This window comes from Octodon degus, unplaced genomic scaffold (assembly GCF_000260255.1).
Source record: "Octodon degus isolate 3935 unplaced genomic scaffold, OctDeg1.0 scaffold00117, whole genome shotgun sequence".
Lineage (NCBI taxonomy): Eukaryota > Metazoa > Chordata > Mammalia > Rodentia > Octodontidae > Octodon > Octodon degus.
The window spans coordinates 1,455,311-1,463,217 of record NW_004524693.1 but is presented as its reverse complement, the minus strand read 5'-3'; the positions used below and the strand labels follow the sequence as shown (position 1 = coordinate 1,463,217).

The window sequence follows — 7,907 nt, the reverse complement described above, 5'->3', positions numbered from 1 at the left end:
ATTTCAGCAGTACCATCAGGAAATGCACTCGGGAATCAGGATGCATTATTTCCCTATCTTCTTGAATTCTGCTCAATCCAAACCCTTACATCAGTATCTTGCACGTGGCAGTCATGCCATAAATATTTGCTGCTTGATCAAATTATTTTTTCAACAAGGTTGTAGTACAAGTAAGCCAGAGAGACACTCTGATTTTTCTGTCAAATAGGTAGTAATACTGAAAAAAAAAACCCTCTGTATTGACCATGATAGAGTTTCTTACCAAAACATATTGCCAATGAGAAGGTAAAGTTCATAAGTCTGCTTAAAGAATGCAGTACTCATTAGGTCTCTGCCACACCATACAAGAATGAAATACAAAGGAATGCCTGTTGGATTTTGGTAATAACTTTAGTTCACTAGTCTGATCAACTAGTTATGATCTATAATATCAGTATTTTATAAGGCCAGCAACTAATTCTTTTCTTCAGCAACAAATATTCAATCTAGTGCCATCAAACTGAGCTGCACCTCCAGCCTTTTTTTATTTTCTGTTTTGAGACAAGTTCTTGCTAATTCACAGAGTAGTTTAGTATAGGGTCAAACTTGCTCTTCCTGCTTCGGGCATGCAGAGTGCAGGGATTACAAGTGTACAGCACCATGCCCAGCTAGTCGTTAGCTTTGCAGCAGAAATGTTCCTCTAATGCTTGGTATACCCAAAATTTGATGTAAATACTTAAAGGATGTGAACTGCCTCCTTCTTTAGGAGTAGTACTTAAATTGTAGCTATTTTATGTCTCAGAAAAGCAGGTGTCTTTTATCCTGATCTCTTTATGTTAAGGAACTATTGTCTGTTTAGACATTAGCCACGTGGAATTTCATCTCCCAAGTAAACAAAAAGAATTTAATGATATGATTGCAATTAGTTTTGGGCAAGAACATAAGATTATTTAAGGCATTAGACATAGTAAAAATAGTGGTACATCATCAAAGACAGTAGTAGAATGACACCCATTAATCAAGTAACAATCTTGGCTGAATTACTTTTAGGTGAATTATGTCTACTACAAAGTTGCATTTTGATACACAACCACATTGAAATGCATATTATAATTTAGGATTAGGCTGCTGCTAACATATATATAAAACAACTACTGTGAGCACCACAATAGCATTTCAGAACTGTGGTATAATGAACATGGATTCTTCTAAATAATGAACTACATGAGACTACCGCTTCAGAAATGAATGTCTCCTAAAGGAAATGTAAACAATGTCACCCCACCATCAAGAAACAACCTTAAAAGAAAAGAAACAATCTTATGTTATTTTCCATCTTTCTGTATGTATATTCATTAAGTGATCTCATATGCAAAATAGTACCTGTCATCCTATTATTTAAAAAACAGTTTATAAACAAATTAGAAATAGAATCTGAAAAGTAAAAGAAAAAAACAGAAAACAACTCTTTTTTTTTTTTTTTTGTACTTTAGCGAAGGGGCTACAGGGTGTTCAGGGTCTCACTACTAGATCAGACTCATAGTGATCCACCTGTTTAAAGCCTCCCAAGAGCTGGGATTACAGGCATGTGCCACCACGCCCAGTGTCAATTGCTGTCTCAGAGTGCCCCAGGGGAAGGGCCGGCACTGCAGGCCTGGGGATCGAACCCCTGACCCCTGTGCCTGCTTGCAGGCGCTTTAATCCACTGAGCTATTTGGAATTCACTGAGCTATCAGAAAACAATTCTTGAAAAACAGGGTTAATTCATATTTTTGCCTCTGACTTGTCATTAATCTATTTTAGACAGGAAGATATGTCCTTTTATGAGTCAGATAAGTCTACACATCATAATTCCTGGAATATACTTTTATTTCTACTCCCAAGATTGGTTATACTCACTTTGAAATTGTTTTCTTCCTTCTTATTTTAAAAATCCTTAGCCTAGAAGTGCCTAGAATATCACCTGTCATTCTCATTTTGCTGAGAAAATTCTGGCATTTTATTTATTCCATTCTATTTCAAGTGTTCAAAGTTCCAAATTTCAACTTTGGGGGACCAATTTCATTATACTATAGGAGGACAAGTAAAATAGAAATGGAAGATTTTATAGCAATTATATTAATAATTTTTACATCTGAATGAACCAAGCATTTATGGGAATGGGAAACACTTGGATCACCTAGGCATTATGAACAGAGGTATAGATTTGTACAACTACTTGAAAAAATGTTGCCATTGTTTCCTAAATTCAAACATTTACACTGCATATAGAATATTTTTTAAAAATGAATTAATTATACCAGGGAGTCAAGGGTGACAAGATGATAACAGTGATTCATAAACCGAGTCATTATTAATCCCATTCTGTACAATTGAGGCTAAACCCGTGGAATACAAAGATGGCTAAGGGGCTGGGGAGATAGCTCAGTAGAATAAGTACTTGCCTGGCAAGCACAAGGGCCTGAGTTCAATCCCCGGTTCTACTAAATAAATTAATTAATTAAATTAAAATAAAAATAAAGGTGACTAAGCACCCAATGGGCACCACCTAATAAGGCAACATGCCAAGCTGGGACAGAAGTAAAGGTGACTATGGAAATAGACAAGTGGTTTGGGGAACACCATTATTTTAAAGTAGTGCTTGGTCCATAAAATTGAATCAATAAATATTTGCTTACCTAATGAAACAAAGACTGGAAGAAGATAATAATTATTTTCAGGCAGCTGCTAGAGATGGCAGCTTCTCAGAAATAGCCAAGAAAAGCAATGCAAGGTGCATAAAATGGGCAGAGTTTTTGTTTTATCTATTTGAAAGAATGTGAGTGCCTTCCAGATGCACAAGAAAAATGTGTCATTATCTTTTTGTAATTCAAGGACAATGATCTACAAGTTCTTGTTAGATAATTGTAAGTAGTTATTCCATATTTAAACCAACATAAACTTTTAAGTTTGAAAGAAGTTTGCTTTGATAAGGGAAAAGTATAAGAGTAGAAAATGTAGAATTATCTATTAAAAATTAACTACAAAACTTTAGCTGAAACCTCAAAAATGGCAATTTGAAAAAGACAAAGATAATTGCCTGTGGCAATTAGGGAGATGTTTAACTGTGAGAATAACTATTATTGATGCCAGGAACTGGACTCTACAAGTTACTTCTTCCAATCCTCACAGCAGTCAATGAAGCAGTTACTATTGATCTCTTCTGCACAGAGCACAAGGTTGCAACTGCAGCTCAGCTGTCTAGAGCACTGGAAAGTGACTCAGCGGACTTTCCCTTGTCCAACTGGGCATCGACCAGTGCAAAAGCAAATCCCTCCATAAGCTGGGAGAGTCACACTGTGGACTGCTCCTGCATGCAGGTGGGTACATTCCTCATGTGACACTGTCTACACAAAGGGAAAGAGTAGAGAGACAAATAGAGTGCCTGTGATTGCTATAGAAAGGTAATCACAGTGTGTACACCAGGTTAATAGCAGGTACTCAATAAATGTTACCCTTCCTAGTATATTATTAGCCTTACTAGCTGTGAGACTCAGCAATTTAATTGACTCTTCTTGGACTCAGTGCTGTAGTTCGTAAAATAAGTTTGATACCACTGCAATAATTTGAGATTGTCATGGTAATTCTATAAAAGTATAAACTCATTTAAATTTCTTGACAAATTGCCCCTTCAGTGCTTGTGCAACAGAGTTAAGTGGCTTTTTGAAAGATTATAATCTTGAAGATATTGAATCCCATATATTTTATTTGTTCCACATTTCTTCTGGTTTTGTTTTTTGTTGTTTTGTTTTGTTTTGTTTTGTTTTGTTTTGTTTTTGCTCCGAATGCCTTCAGGGCAGTTTTGGCTGGCTTGAGTTGTGGGGATCGAACCACAGCAACCTGAGCCTGATTCCTTTGTTGAAGCAGCCGCTTAAAGAACTGAGTTAAGGGGCAGGCCCCCTCTACTGGTTTCTTGACTAGCCATCAGCTGAGTGCTCTGAGTTGGCCAACAAGACTGGGCATGGTGGCGCATGCCTGTAATCCCAGCCCTGGGGAAGCTGAAAACGGGAGGATCATTATGAGTCCCAGCTGCATATAAGACCCTGTACCAAATACACAAGAAAAACAAAGCTTTGAATCCTCAACTCCCCTTTAATCTCTTCTGCCACATATTGGGGCAATGATTAATTTCTCATTTTTTCATTCAGTTATCTTATTAGTATCTAGTTGGTAAACATTTTGAAAGCAAGAGTCTATCTTCTTACACATTTTAGTGCTTACCACACCGTGTAGCCCAGTGTCTTACACAAAATAGAAGCTCAAGAATAACCACTGATAGATAAATTTATGGAATTTAAGCCTGTCATCAATTTTTGTAACACAAACTAGAGGAATGCTCTAGAAAACTGGGTGCCATATTTTCAGCACCATATGTAAGAATATAAGGCGTGTTTGAATTACTAAATAAAATATAAAGTCTAAAATCTAAAAAAAAGTTTTATCAAAGACGAATCAATGACAAGAGACCTAATTAAAATAACTACACTGAACAGAGACTTCACATTTTTCATGTGTTAATGTGATGGGTGGTAAATTTGCCTTTCAGGAAATGGCATCAGGGGTCTTCTATTAGGCTCATATGTCTAATCTTAAGTTTTATTTATATTCTAATAACTAGGTCAGCATTATAAAAGAAGGTATATGACTTGTACCTTTGGTGTTAAGATTGGAATCTTCCAATTTTTTGGATAATAGACGTGATCTATATCAGTATAACTAAATCTTCATTGATTGATGTACAAAACCAGTTTGTTTTTGGCTGGCTCAGCCCTTCCTGAGGGTGGGCCTGGCGTGGTATATGATGCTAGTGTTCGCACCGCGGTCCCCTGGGCCTGCCTAAGCTTGCCTAAGTAGGCCCTTTAGACCTCTGAGCTATCTCGCGGACCCCATATAAAACCAGTTTTAAAACCACATTTTTCCTGGCAATTGGTATGGATAAACCATGACTCTTCTAGCCCGTATTTCAAAATATATTTTTAAAATTCTTCTGTCAAGTAATACCTCATTAATGCTACTGAATCAAAGATAAAAAAGCATTTGAATGTCAAGTGTGTAGTTAATATGAAATGGGAGACGAAAGGCTATGTGACTTTATATAAACTTCCTTGTTTTGAGGTTTCAGAGACTAGCCTCCTTTTTTTTCCCTCCTTTTGAATTGAAAATAAATATATATTTTTTTTTCTTAGAAATCTGGTAAGGTAAAGTGTTCATGTGACCTACTGACCTTGTGAATGAATGTGTTATAATGACAGAGTTTTAATATTTTCCTTTTATCATTTTAAAGCAGAACATCCTCCACCGCCAGTCATACCCATAAATATTCCACTGATAATGACATGTGAGAAAGCAGTCTTTAAAATAGATATTTAAAACTTAATTTCTTAAAATAATATGGTGCTGAGGCTTGTCTTAGAGGTCTATGTGGGCAGGTGAGAATCTGTCAACACATCTTTTCCTCAGCATTTTTTCTAAGGGCAGCTTGCTATTTTGTTTCCTTTGTAATTATTTTTGCTATTTGGATTTTTTTTTCCTGCTGGTCTACTTTAATATCATTTGGAACTGTGAGAAATAAAAAGCATCATTATTTAGATAATCTCATAATATAGAAGAGTTTTTGTGATAAAGACTAAGCTTTCTTTTTGCTACAAACATCTGCCTATATTTGAGTGAAGTGTTATTTATATAGAATGTGCTATTCAATGGCAAAACAATTTATCTAAGAAATGTTCCTTCCCTTGTTTCATTGACTCTCTTGCTCTCTTGCTGTATCTCTCTTGCCTGTTTGTTTTTTGTTACTGTCAAGATAGCAAATTTCTATCTGTAGCAGATGGTTTAACTGCCATTGTTCAAGTGTTTAAAATTCATCCTATTGCACAGTATTTTTATCATTAAATCTCTCATTTAACCCATTAATAAATTGAATCTATGGACTGCTCTGTTTGGAATTTCTGAACCTTTGTTTTTTATCTGAACATAAAAATAACATTTTTTGATATGATAAAAATTCTATCAAAACAAGTTTCTTTCTTGCTTGCTTACTTGCTTGCTTGCTTGCTTTCTGTTTCTTTCTGTCCTTGCTTACTTATGAATGAGGTGAGGCTCTTGCTATGCTGCCTATGTGGCCTCCCACTCTTGGGATAAACAATCCTCTGGCCTCAATTACCAGTGCAGCTGAGTCTATAAATGTGCATTACTACACAGTATTTGATTATTTCTTAACAGAAATCAATTCAATGATGTATTTTATTAAAATGTTCAAAGATATTCTCTCTAGATCAATGGTGGATAATCAAATAGATAGATAGATAGATAGATAGATAGATAGATAGATAGATAGATAGATCAATGGTAGGATAATGCTATCAAATTTTAGACATTACTGAGACATAAATTTATCAAAGATATACTTTTTCCCCATTACTAATTCTTCCATAATTTCTCACAAAAGAAACAGAAAATCACAATGTGCATCTTCATTCTTTTTGAAAAGGGTGTTTCAAACTATTTCTAAATTTCAAATTTGGGCTTCTTTATCCATAGGTCCCAACATCATCCCACCTCTCCTTCCTCACATAAAAAGTCACCAGATTTCATATTTTACCACTGGGAAGGAGTTAAAGTCAGTGCCAAGATTTTCAGTCTGTGCTGTATTCTCAGTACTGGAATGACTAAAACTGGACCAACAAAATTTTGCATTTAACTTTATCCTCAGAACTTTAAGAGTAAGACAACAGGGCCGGGGAGATAGCTCAGTAGAATAAGTGCTTGCCCAGCAAGTGCAGGGTCCTGAGTTCAATCCCCAGTACTAGAAAAAAAAAAAGAGTAAAACCATAGAGGAGGGAGTAAAGAGGGGAGGTGCGTGGAGGGCAAAACTGAAGGTGTATGTGAGCAATGAATGTATGTAAATGTTCTAGTGAAGCCCACTAATTTTAAAATTAATGTTAGTCATTATGATGAAGATGTACAGAAATGCATAGAAAAATGAAAGTAATGAAATGAGTGAATATTTTTAGAAATACTAACTTGTAAACAAATCCTACATGCATATATAAGAATTCAACAAATAGCACTTCACAAGTTACCATGAGTCTTAAGTGTTTTCTACTTTAGAAGTCATACCACTCAATGTAATCCATAAACTGCAAATTAATATCCTACAGCTGGGCAGTGGTACAATCAGTAATAGGATGATTCCAATTTAACATGTGCTAAACAAGTGTAGTACTTTTATGGTGACCATTCACTCCAGTTCTACCAAGGCAATCACACTTTATATTTATCACATTATTATCAATAATACGGGGCCAGGGATATGGCTCAGCAGCCTAAGCACCTGCCTGGCAAGTGCAAGGTCCTAAATTCAATCGCTGGTACTGAAAAAAAAAATCTGTTTGACTCTCAAAAGTAACTTTACTACTTAGGCAGACACAGAGGCTGCAGTTCAATTCAGGGGCCTGCCTGCCAGCCCTGCCCCCAGGGCATGCTGAGAGAGCAGTTGATTGAGACTGGGTGTGGTAGCACATGCCTGTAATCCCAGCACTTGGTAGGCTGTAAACAGGAGGATCACTATGAGTCTGATCTATGCAGTGAGACCCTGTAGACCTTGTAGATCTTGTCCTAAATAAAAAAAAAAGTAGCTTAAATCTAGATGCTAAGTTCTATGGTACTTCTTGTGTACCTATAACATATAGACCTAAATGTTTCATGATGACATATTTTTTAATTTAACTATCTTTTTTATTGATTTATTTTTTCAAATCAAATTGGTAGGACAGTTTCAATACTTAACACATTGCATACATTCTTCCTAGTGGTTAATTGCTGTATGAGATGCGGACATGATATCCTATTTACAAGCACCATTACAACAAATCCCTCTAGAGACCCAG

At 35.9% G+C, this 7,907-nt stretch overlaps 1 non-coding gene across 1 annotated transcript; it reads left to right on the top strand.

Annotated features, from left to right (window-relative positions):
* Nucleotides 1-3,222: 3,222 nt before the first annotated feature.
* LOC111812237 lies at nucleotides 3,223-3,350 on the top strand. Its single transcript, XR_002817792.1, has one exon. It is a non-coding gene; the product is annotated as a small nucleolar RNA SNORA35 (small nucleolar RNA).
* The last annotated feature ends 4,557 nt before the right edge of the window (nucleotides 3,351-7,907 follow it).